At 48.0% G+C, this 12,166-nt stretch overlaps 1 pseudogene; it reads right to left on the bottom strand.

The window, feature by feature from the left end:
- Window positions 1-514: 514 nt before the first annotated feature.
- LOC116467907 (Fc receptor-like protein 6) lies at window positions 515-11,130 on the bottom strand (annotated as a pseudogene).
- Window positions 11,131-12,166: the final 1,036 nt, after the last annotated feature.

Raw genomic sequence — 12,166 nt, 5'->3', positions numbered from 1 at the left:
CACCAGCAGCAAATGGGAAGCAGGAGACGTAGACAACCCTGGCGGGGGGGGAGGGGGGGCGCCTAGAGAGCTTGGAGAGTCATGAGGGCCAAGCTGAGGATTCTGGGCTCCTGCAGGTCTCCCAAGCCCACATGCACACGGGACTCCAGCTCCTTCCACCTCTCTGTTCATGCCCTGTGTGTGCCTCTAGCTCTGGCCCCCACCCCATCCCTCGCACACAACCTACAGCCTCACTGCAGGAGAGAAATTGCCTATGTCTTAGGCCAAGAGCTAGAAGGCTCAGTGTTGGTGAGACCACAGGAAACCAGTTCTCTGGAAGGATCCACAACTTCTGTGGCTGTGAAAAGGTGATACATCTCACTGCTTGGGCCCTGTTGCCCTTGTTTTCCTAACGCTTGAGATTCCTCTCCCTCCACACATCTGCCTCCTCCAAGCTCCCCTCACTCCATGCCAGGCTGCTGAGAGTGCAGTGATGACTGATACATTATCCTAGGCCCCAGGTCTCAGAGCCCAGTTAGAGGACAAGATGCACCAACAAGGGAGAGCTTTTGGGTTCACTCCTCTCTCTGGAGATGCTGTTCTCAGCCTTGCAGGGCGGGATCCCAGCATCCTGCTCTGACTTCACTGGGAACAAGAGGGAAACAGCTCCACCATGGGGAGCCGAGTGATCCCCAGGACAGATCCCCAAGATCTCTCCATTGAGGTAGAACGAGTACAGGATTGGAGGGGAACCCCTCTGTGCCTCACAGAGAAGCTGTACCACATCTTCCACAGCAGGGTCAGCTGGCCCGTGATACAGAGTGAGCACAGGACGGGACACAGGAGCTGGGATGCACATGGGGTGGGAAGCTCAGCCTGACCACCCAAGACCCTGGCTCCCTCCTCTCCTGGGGACACTTCCCACAACTCCTCTCCTCCCAGGGGGTCCCACTGCCTGATGCCCAGACCCCTGGGGGCGTCGCCACTCCCTCGCTCATTTACCCTGCACTCTGACCTCCAGCTGGGTGCTCTGCTTCTGGACCTGTAAAGCCCGGTAAAGCCCGGAGTCTCCCTCCTTGACTCCTGGGATGCAGAGTTCTGGGTGAGGGCCCCTGTCCTGCAAGGTGTGGCCGTCCTTGTGGAAGGAGAAAAAGAGCCTCGAGGCTGACCTCAGGGGGTGCAGCTTTGCCTGACATCTCAGGGTAACCAGGCTCCCCTCTCAGGGCTCAGGAGAGGGGGCGGCACTCAGTACAGGAGGTGGGAAACACTCTGGGGAGATGCAGGCCCAGGACTCAGGAGGGGAGTCCTGGATGATAAAGCCCCAGGAGGCTGAGGCCTGAGCTTCTACTCATCCCAGGCTGCAGCCTGGGAACCCCGATGGGAGGCAGTTTCATCCCCAGGACCTGTCCTCTTGTCCTCACCCACAAGCTCTGAAATGACTCCCACACAGCCAGGCTCTTCTAGAGTCTTGGAAGTCAGAGGCAGAGGGGGCATTCGAGGTCCTCTAGTCCACAGAGGGGAAGGGTGAGCCTGGACTGGTCCAGGCTCTTCCCAGTGCCCCTCTCCCAGAAATCTCCCCCATCCTTCCCCTGGCTCCATGTGTGCCCCATGGTGGGGAGAGGGGGGTATTGAGACAACATCTTGGGAAACCTTGGGGTCCCACACATTGGCCCAGCATAAGGGGCAGCCAGAGACAGGGGTCCTGTCCAGAGAGCTACTGACCTCTAGAGACGGGACCCCTGAGAGGCACCTCCTGCCCCACAAACTCCCAAGCTGGTGACTCACCTTGGACTTGAACCGTGGCAGTCTCTGAAGTTTGTGTGAATGTCTGTGGAATATACATCACCTGCCCATTGCATCTGTACTGGCCACGGCTCTGCATTGTTGCTCCTGTCATGGACAGAGTCTGGTTTTCCTTAGAGAAATGAAGGAATTTTCCATCTCTGTAGAACTTCACCTGAGACAGTGGTGTATTCTTCCATCCCTGACATCGCAGAGTCAGGGCATCTCCTTCAAACACAGGGTTTGGCCAGGCTTGGAGGTACAGCCAGGCTGTGAGACAGAGGAATAGGGCAGCCCTGGAGCTGCAGGTCCCATCAGTCACTTCTCTCCGTCTGTCCTCCAGCCTAAGACCTTTGCTGGGGATGGAGGCCCTTGGATGGTACCAGTGCAGTGTCACTGTCTCCAGTCCTTCATGCTGACCAGAGAAGGGCAGGACCTGGACTTCCTTTCCTCCCTCTCCTCCCTTTCCTTCTCTCCTTCCTCTTCTCTTCCCATCTGCCTCTATCCTTTCCCTTTTCTTCTCCCTTTTTCTCTCTCCCTGATCCTACCATATATTGGGTTTTCTTCCCCATTGACGTATTTGCTTCCAGCTGGAATCATCCCAATTATGTAGCTATCTTATTCCTCCTGAACAGATTCCAATTTCTTCACACTTCACATGCTGCCCCAGTCCAGGCTGACCCAATAGTCGCCACCTCCAGTGACAGCTCCAGGTCCGGACCTGTGAGAATCCAGGGATTGAAGGAGCCTGATCTGGCTCACTCCTACCTTCCTCCTTAAAGGCTCCTGGAGGTCCAGACTCCATCGATGCCCCACACCAATACCGATCCCTAGCAGGGGCTTCAGTTTCCACCCCAGCCATGCAGAGGCCCTGTCCTGTCTGTTCTCATCCTGAACTTACGTTCTCTGTCCTGATTGGGCAGGACAAGGGTCTCTCCCCAGGTATGGAATCTCCCACAGGTCAGGTAGCCTCAAGAGCCAACAGCCATGGCTGGGAGTCAGGCCTGAGGATCATGACGAAGGATGGCAGAAATGGGATTCATGGAAGAGTTCCCTTCTCATTCCCATTATGAGCAAGAAGAACACAGGTGTAATCAGCCTCTTCCTGGGCCATAGGCACCTTCCATCACTCCTGGAACTTATGAGGTTCACAAGGTCCCTGAGCATAGGCCCGGGTGTTCAAACCTGGTTTCTCTATTACCACCAACCACACAGCACTTGGGTTTCCAAGTGTGGTCTGAACTCCTTCCCCAAGCAGTAACATAGATAACTCCCTGGGAATTTCAATACTCATATGTATATCAGAGATCTCATCTCTTTAACAAAGGTACTGATTCAATGGAAGACAGAGAAGCAGGATTTGTTTTTCATTCATTGACTTATTCATTCATCAATCATTTATTGAGCACTTCTACATGCCAGGCCCTCAGGTATACACTAGTTCACAGTGTAGAAAGCAAAAAAAGAGACAAAGAGTGACAAGTGTGACAGAGGGGGCACAGAGAGGAACTGCTTAGTTCTACCTGGGGAGGACACCCAAAGAGGTGAAGTTGCCTTGACCTCATCTTGCAAGATAAGTATTTAGTATAAGGGAGACGTAGGGAGAGGCTGCTTCAAGATGTAGCCACCTGAGCAAGGACGCAGCCAGGAGTAGTCTGGGAACTGGTGGAGTGTGGCATGGCTGGAGAGACAGGCTGCGAAGAGGGTGTGCTAAGAAGTAAGCCTGGGGAGGCAGTAATCAGACGAACTCAAACTACACCAGAGCAGTGGGAAAGGAAAGGAGGGATTTGAAATTGGGAGTAATTGAATCAAACTTGCATTCAAGATCTGATGGCTGCCAAGTAAAGAATGATCAGAACGGGGTGAGAAAAAGACTGAGCCTATTGCAATTGCCTGGGCAAGACAGAGAGGTGTCAGCTGAAACAATTGCAGTGAGATGAAAAGGAGGGCGTAGATCTGAGTGACACTAAGGAGGTAGAATCTACAAGACCTGATGATACAGACTTGAAGATCTGATGAGGGTGAGGGGCAAAAGAGAGGGAGGAATTCAGGATAATAGGAAATTGAGGACAAGACGCTGATCTGTAGGAAAATGTAAGTTAAAATGTGTTCATCTTCAGATGAGATGTTCTTGGCATGGCCAGGTGGAGATATCCCTCAGTTAAAGACTATATATACTTCAGGATCCATTCTGGGCTGGAGATAGAGACTTGCGAGTCATTTACATTTGGTGGTGCTTGAAGCCAGCTGTGTGGATGGAGCATTCCAAAACTCAAGGAAGGAGTATAGATTGTAGTGTGTGTGTTTGTGTATGTGTGTAAGTTGTTTTTAACCTGTTGCTTTTTATATATAAAGAATATCTATATAATATATATGGCTTAAAATAGCACAAGGGTAAAAACAACTAAGATGGTTATTAATAAGGAATTTGTTAAATAAATTATGGTCCAGCCATGTAATGAAATATAATGTAGCCATGAGAAAGAACAAGGTAGATCCATAAATACCTATATGGAATGATCCCAAGATAAAGTGTTAGTGAAAAACACTAAAAGCAACATGTGAAGCCATGTGTACAGTGCACCTCCATTTGTATATAAAAAGAAACATGCATACATATTCACACACATACGTATGCTTGCATATGCATATAAAATGTTTAGAATATAAGGGAAGACTGGGTAACCAACTCATGGGCTAGGGTGAGGGAGAAACCATTTTCACAATGTGCTTCTTTGTTCTTTTTTAAAAAATTTAATGCTTTTACTATATTCACGTATATGTTTCAATTAAAAAGCTAGATTAAATAAAATATTCCAATCTTCTTTATTGCCCCATATAGCTTTCAATAAACCTCTCTTTCTTGAAGTTACCTGAGAATGGATCCATTCCTTGCAACTGAAGATTGTAAGGAACTGGGTTTCTCAGTATACAATGGGAATGGTTGGGAGGAGGTAAAGAGTAGAAGACAGTGTCAAGAATCCAGAGCCCAGCACCTGTAGTCCTAACTATTCGGATTCCTTGAGCCCAAGAGTTTGAGTCCAGCCTAGACAACATATTGAGACCCCCATCTCTCGAAAGAAAGAAAGAAAGAAAGAAAGAAAGAAAGAAAGAAGAAAGAAAGAAAGAAAGAAAGAAAGAAAGAAAGAAAGAAAGAAAGAAGGTTGTACCTAGGGGAAGAGTAGATGAAAAGATGAACAATGCGACTGGGAAGATTTCCTAATCTCACCAGAGCCTGGCTCCACCTTAAGGTAGGTAGATGGACAAGTGTAGCTACCTGGGTCACAGATGCTAAGATGACATCCAGACAGGTCAGGAATTAAGAAGAAAGGCAGATGAGGAAAGATAAACTGCATCTTATAAGACAGATTCCTGGCACTCTTTTCTTTTTAAGTTTCCTTTTTGCTTTCCCTAGTCCTGCATTTTTGTTGAAGGCAGAAGATTAGAGAGAGACAAAGAATGGCTGAGTTGATATCCCTGTAGTTGCAGTCTGAGTTCCCAGGTAGTACTGGAAGATGTGAGGTTAGCAGATGTAGTCTTTACTTCAGGAGAAAAAGAAGAGTTTTCTGCTGGAAGTTGGTTCTTGTCTCTTTTCTACCCTCCTCCCACGCCATCTCCCCAGTTATAGAAAAGATTAGTCATGTCCCTGCACGATTAGCTCCCTACGGGGCCAGTGACAGCATCCTTCAGCTACTGCTGGTAGGGCTAGGACTTCACTCGGTAGAGAAGCCTGGTGTAAATGGAAGAAAATGACCAAAGAAAAGCGGAACGTGACCAGGCATAGATGTTCGCCACCAGGAACTGGGGAGGGAAAGGACCCTGAGGCTTTCTCGCCTGGACCCAGACCACAGTCCTGTGCGGACAGGCACAGAAGCCTGAGCTCAGTAAGACGGAGCCAGCCATCTACACCTCAGCCAGACAGCTGTCCCCTCAGACAGACATTTCCAAGAGTGGTCAGAATGGGACAGGAACATAGGCGTACTCATGGAGACATGCAGGAACATGAGATCAAAGTCTCGCCAAACTTTCCATCACAGGGACCTGCCATGGGGAAAAGGGAGGGGGTGAGATTAGATAATAAGGACCTCCTGACAGAAAGAGTGGTTAGAAGTGGGACTTGTGCATACAGGAGGATCTGTGGCCTTTCATCGTCCCTCTTCCTACACAGATTTGAAAACTGCCAGCCCCCACCACTGCCCCACCCCACCAGGTCATAGTTCCTATTAAGTTCCATAGGAACATTTCTGCACTGCATCCTGGCCATCCTGGCTTTAGGGTCTCCACAGAGTGAGCCCATGTCATACCCCTCCCCACTTCAGGAGGAATAAGACAAAAGGGCCAGGTGAGACCTCAGTGACAACACCTCGTCCTCCAAGAAGAAGCAGGCAGGACAAAACTTAGGGGCGGGAGAGGGGGGCAGGGGTGGGGAACTTCATAAAGGAGACCTTGACTTTGGGGTTGTTAGGAAAAAGGTGGCTTTAGACAGGACTCCAGATCTGATGAGGATGATCTCCAGAACCTGGCTCTACCTTAAGGTAGGTAGACGGACAAATGTAGCCACCTGGGTCACAGATGCTAAGATGGCATCCAGACAGGCCATCAACTAAGAAGGGAGACAGATGAGGATGCATAAACTGTATCTTATAAGACAGATTCCTGGCACTCTTTTCTTATTTAAATTTCCCTTTTGTTTTCCCTAGTCTTTAATCAAAACTTGACTGAAGGTACCAAGGTGTGCTGAAGTGGAAGCAAAGTTCTCCAAAGTCCAGCATGGTAGACATCAGTGGTGGTAACCAACGACAGACCCCAAGGCAAGGTGAACCTCAAAAACGGAACCTCAAGTCTATGCAGTCCAGCTGCCCTCCCCACCAGAAAGTCCTTGTTCCAGCCCAGCATCAGTGCCTCTGAGTTTGGTTACTAGAAACGAAGGAAGAATTTCCTTGTAAAAATATAGACAGAGCAGTCCCTGGCTTTCTCCTCTTGCAGGAAGGAGGGATTCTCCCATTCCATACCATCTTTCCCCCGCACTGGCCCCAGAAATACTTAATTCGACTATGTGAAAATAAAGATTGTTTTTGGTCTGAGGGCATAGGGATCCATTTATCCTTATTCTTTATGAGGCACTAAATTAGCTTTGTATGTTATTAAATGTGTCTTATCAATGCTGTCGGCATTGTTTCATTTTAACTTCTATTTGGTGATGTTCAGTTTTCTGAATGTGTGGATTACTTAGCATGAGCAGAAAACCCTGCAAGAGTGGTGGAGGTAAGGAAAGGTTGTAATAATGGTTACAAAGCAGGAGGAGCATAAGGCTACCTAGGTGGTACAGTTTGAGTTGTTTTGGGAAAGCCCTTCTCAATCACCTCTCTCTAGGACACCACCCCAACACACATGAAATTCCGCTGATGTCTTTTTGGTTGCCACTGTGTTCCCCAAGTTCTTTTAATATGCAAACACTGGTAGGAAAATAAGAAGAAATCACATCATATCTCTGTTTAGAAACTGGTCTAAGATGTTTATAAATGTTCAAAAAAAATGTAAATCTCCTTGGGTAAGCAGGCTTAGATGAAACTATGAGCTCATGTTGGCAAATGTGCAAGCTTTAGCATTTAAGCCAAGTGCTTTAAATCAATCTGAGCTTCAAAAGGCAATAGTTAAAAGTCAAAGTATGGTAGACAAAAAAATATTTTCTTGACTGGAAGAGATCTTCATGAGACTCTTTACCATGAATGACCTAGAGAAAATAATGTGTCAATTTTTTTTTACTTTAATTCAACTCAACAAAGATGTATTTAATTCTACTATATGTAAGGCACTGTGGTAAGTAAAACTGAAGACACAGAGTTACATAAAACAGTTCTGTCCCCAGACAGTCTAGCCATGCAGGACAAAACATGTATGGAGACACAAAGCGAAGTGTCAGGTTGCTGTGAGAGTTCAAAGAAAGGGAGATAGCCCATCCTGTTGAAGGTCTCACCAATAAATAGCACTGAGAATGGATTTGGAGGCAGCCATAAATTAATAAACTGTACATGAAGGAACTTGCCCAGAGATCGAAAATCACAGGACATTTTAGGAAACTTTAGGTGGTCAGGTCTGGATGGAGCACAGAATCTGAGTGGGGAGTTAGAGGAAAATTAGGATGGGGGAGAAGATTGGGATGCTCTGAGCAAAACCAAGGCAAAGGAAGTTTAAGGCCAATCAGCAATGTGTGTCTTCCACCCTTTTCCTTTTCTTCTGCTGTGGAGGGTTCATCCCTCTCCAGCCAACAGAACAATGATTCTGAACACACTTCCAGGAGGGACTTCTGGACTGCAGGCACCTCTCCACGGTGGGCTGTGCCCTTGGACCTGCTCCTATCAGGGGAACTCGCCTTCTCATATGGCTCGGTGCCCATCCTCCTGAGACCCCCCTTCCCAGCCTCTTCCCCTCTGCCACATCCCCTGACGCCCTCCACCAGCCTTGTACCTTTCGTTCCTTTACCTCGTGGCTGAAAGTGACTGGTGGTAGAAAGACACCCAACCTCACTGCCCAAGTGCCCGCCCACTTCCTTCACTGATGGGCAACAGAGATCCCTGAGGAGCAAGGGCTAAAATGGGTTTAATTTCACCTCATGTCAGAGCTCAGCCCTATTCAATGCTTACTGTTCACTCTATTTTTTTTTTTTTTTTTCAGATAGAGTTTCAATCTTGTTGCCCAGGCTGGAGTGCAATGGTGCGATCTCAGTTCACCACAACCTCTGCCTCCCGGGTTCAAGTGATTCTCCTGCCTCAGCATCCTGAGTAGCTGGGATTACAGGCATGCGCCACCATGCCCGGCTAATTTTATATTGTTAGTAGAGATGGGATTTCTCCATGTTGGTCAGGCTGGTCTCGAACTCCCGACCTCAGATGATCCACCCGCTTTGGCCTCCCAAAGTGCTGGGATTACAGGTGTGAGCCACAGTGCCCAGCCTTACTATTGTTCACTCTCTAATGCTTTCCAAGCTCTCTTCCATCACTCTCTGCATGTTGGCGTCTCTTGGACCCACCTGGCTTTCTTTGTGTCACATGCAGAAGCAGAACTCACAGGAAGGAGAAGCCTGCATACACTAAGGGACCAGGGCTCTTGATGTGTGAGAGGCGAGTGGAGGCAGCACATCTCTTAACTTCTGTGATAGGCTGAATTGTGGCCCCCAAAATTCCTATGTTGCAGCTCTGACCCCCGTATCTTGAAATGTGATTGTATTTGGAGACAGGGTATTTTAAAGAGTAATCAATTTAAAATAAGGCCATTAGGGTGGGCCCTAATCCATTCTGATTGGTGTCCTTATAAGAAAAGGAAACCAGGACACAGATGCACATAGAGGGAAGACTGTGCAGAGACACAAGGAGAAGACAGCCATCTACAAGCCAAGGAGGGAGGCCTCAGAAGAAACCAACCCTGCTGACCTTTGACTTTAGACTTCCAGCCTCCAGATATATGAGGAAATTAATTTCTGTTGTTTAAGCCACCTGGTCTGTGCCATGTGTTACAGCAGCCTGAGCTGACTCCTGCATCTGCTAAGCCTGTGATGTCCTCAAGAAAAGTGGAGGACAATTTATGGCCCCAACCAAGAAAGGAGCGAGGGCAGCAACCTCACAAGCCAGAGGGGAAACAGCCTTCTCAGACCAGGGGATGCTGGCAAACAAGGCAAGCTCCTCTTTCCCGTCTGCTTTCCATTCTCCCGTGACTGCCTTAGAGCAGACTGTGCTGCTGCAGGCATCTCTGTGCTGGCAGGGAGTGTGCTCAGGTCTCCCTTCAAGAGAACCTGGTGCAAGAAGCCTCCAGCCTCCTGCTGCTGTATTTTGGATGTGTTGGGTGTTCACACTGCCCCATGCTGCTCCCAGCCAATGACTGAGCACAGAGGGTGCCAGAAACAGGGCTAGAAACAGGCCACTGTGCCTGATGTGAGACCTCGCTAAGAGGCAAGCTCTGTTCTGGGACACCAAGCCTGGCAGGGACGTCCCGGAGCTGCACCGCAGTTTGAGGATCATCCTACCAGATCCTCTTCCCAGCCTGCTCTCCTTTCCCAGGTGTCTGACCTGCACTGCAGTCTGAAGTCTCTCCTGACCACTCCTGCTGCCCGCTCTTCATCCTTCACAGGTGTGGTGTTTCCCACAATGCCTCTGCAGGTCTAATCTTGTCTTGGCCTCTGCTTCTCTTAACAGATCTGGCTGCCCCTAGTTGTCCTTCCTTCGATTCATCCTCCACACTGTTAGAGTCCTCCTCCTTCTAAAGTCCAGATCTGATCTGTCACGCTCTGCTTCCATTCTTTCCAAGATGTCTGTTTACTTACAAGATAAATTAGAAGCTTATGTCTCTTGAGTGAGACTCAGCCTGTGCTCAGCTGTCCACTCTCTTATTCCCTACCCAAGGCCCCGTCTTGACAGCCACATGGAACTATCTACACTCTTCTAAACGTCAATGCCGCTTCACATCAAGGCCTGTGGCCATATAACTCTTCCTTTTTGGAACATCTTTCTCCATTCTCATCACCCCTTCCTGCCACACACTCACTCACTCATACACACACACTTCTCCCAGTGATCTTTGAATTCCTGTTAAGACCCATGCAAATGTTTCCCTCTCTATAGAGGTTTCCTGGACACACCCAAGCAGAGGAAATCATGCCTCTCTTTGTGCTATTTTTAGCACTTACTAATATCTCTTATGACATTTATCAAACTGTCCCACAATTCTTTGTCTTTTAGGGAAGCCTTTAGGGTAGGCATAACGTCATTTCTGTATCTCTAACACTAACTAGCATAGTACATCGTGTAATGTTAAGTATGTCTATATGGGTACGTATGCATACACACACATGTGTGTAGGAAACATAACCACATGGCCTGGCGCGGTGGCTCACACCTGTAATCCCAGCACTCTGGGAAGCTGAGGTGGGTGGATCACAAGGTCAAGAGATGGAGACCATCCTGGACAACATGGTGAAACCCTGTCTCTACTAAAAATACAAAAATTAGCTGGGTGTGGTGGCACGTGCCTGTAGTCCCAACTACTTGGGAGGCTGAGGCAGGAGAATCACTTGAACCTGGGAGGTGGAGGTTGCAGTGAGCTGAGACTGCACCACTGCACTCCAGCCTGGTGACAGAGTGAGACTCCTTCTCAAAAAAATAAAAAAATAAACATAATTACATTAGAGTTTCTAGCTTGTATCTCAATATCTTGGCCATTCATTAGCACCCTGGTTAGGCTCCTCTCTTATCGACTTACCCTCATGACCAGCTTCTGCCTCCTGTTCCCATCAGAGGAGGTTTAAGGCCAATTAGCAACAAGTGTCTTTCATCCTTTTTCTTTTCTTCTACTGTGGAGGTTCATCACAGTACTTCTATCAGTTCACCAGATGAAAGAGGCATCCATCTGTGCCTCTTCATCTGTTGGTTGAAATGCAGCACATATGATAAGTGGGTATTGAGTGGCCCTGGACTGGAGTCATAATCACTGATTATGTGCTGGAAGTCAGAGGGGGACAGGGAAAGTCCCGCTTTCCTAGGAAAAGGGTCCTCAAGTTGCCAAGAAAAGCAAGAGATCAAATTCCCCCAAGAAGTGGATTTCTGACCACTCCTTGGTTTGTTTTTTGTTTTTTGTTTTTGTTTTTGTTTTTTGCTTGAGTTAATTTAAGTTAGTTTCTATTACTTGCAACTAAAAAGTTTTAATGAATTCACTTGAAATACTATTGTTAGGAAGGAAACAACTTGCTTGAGAGGTCAAGCTTGGGTTGAAAGTCAACGTTGGCCAAGGCACTTAGAGAGCAATTAATCCTCGTGGCAGGGCAGGGATGGGGTGGAGGGGATAGATGATCTCTAAGGTCCTTTCTAAGAGGATAAGAGTGCTTCCCCTGGTCAGTGGTTCCGGCTAGTCTCCCTCCCTTCAAAATGCAAAGCAAAAGGCAGGGAGAAGGTCTCTTTGTAGATCTTCAGCTCTCTCAGGGAAAGAGACCCAAGTCACTCCCAGCAGAGTCCTGCATGGCAGCAAGGGGCCAGGGCGGGAGAAGAACAAAAGGCGCCTGGAGAAGAAAGGCAGTGCCTCTCCCTGCAGCAGCCAGGGCTGCAGATATGGTGGAGCAGGGGAGATGGTCTCTTCTAGAGCAGCATGAGCCGAGTTACACAGATGATGTAAGGAGGAAGTAGAGAGACTGCAGTCTCAGCTCAGAGTTTTCCTTACATGCTTGAGAAAATAAAGTCACCCTCTGTTGCAGGCTGAATAATGGCCCCCCAAGATGTCCACATTCTAATCCCTGGAAGCTGTCCATGTTTTATTATATGGCAAAAGAGACTTTGTAGATGTGATTCAATTAAGGATCTTGAGATTGGGAGATTAACCTGGATTATCAGAGTAGGCTTGATGTAATCACAAGAGTCCTTCT

Source organism: Hylobates moloch, unplaced genomic scaffold, assembly GCF_009828535.3.
Source record: "Hylobates moloch isolate HMO894 unplaced genomic scaffold, HMol_V3 SCAFFOLD_5, whole genome shotgun sequence".
Lineage (NCBI taxonomy): Eukaryota > Metazoa > Chordata > Mammalia > Primates > Hylobatidae > Hylobates > Hylobates moloch.
Note: the sequence above shows the minus strand (reverse complement) of the source record. Positions and strands in the feature narration are given on the sequence as shown.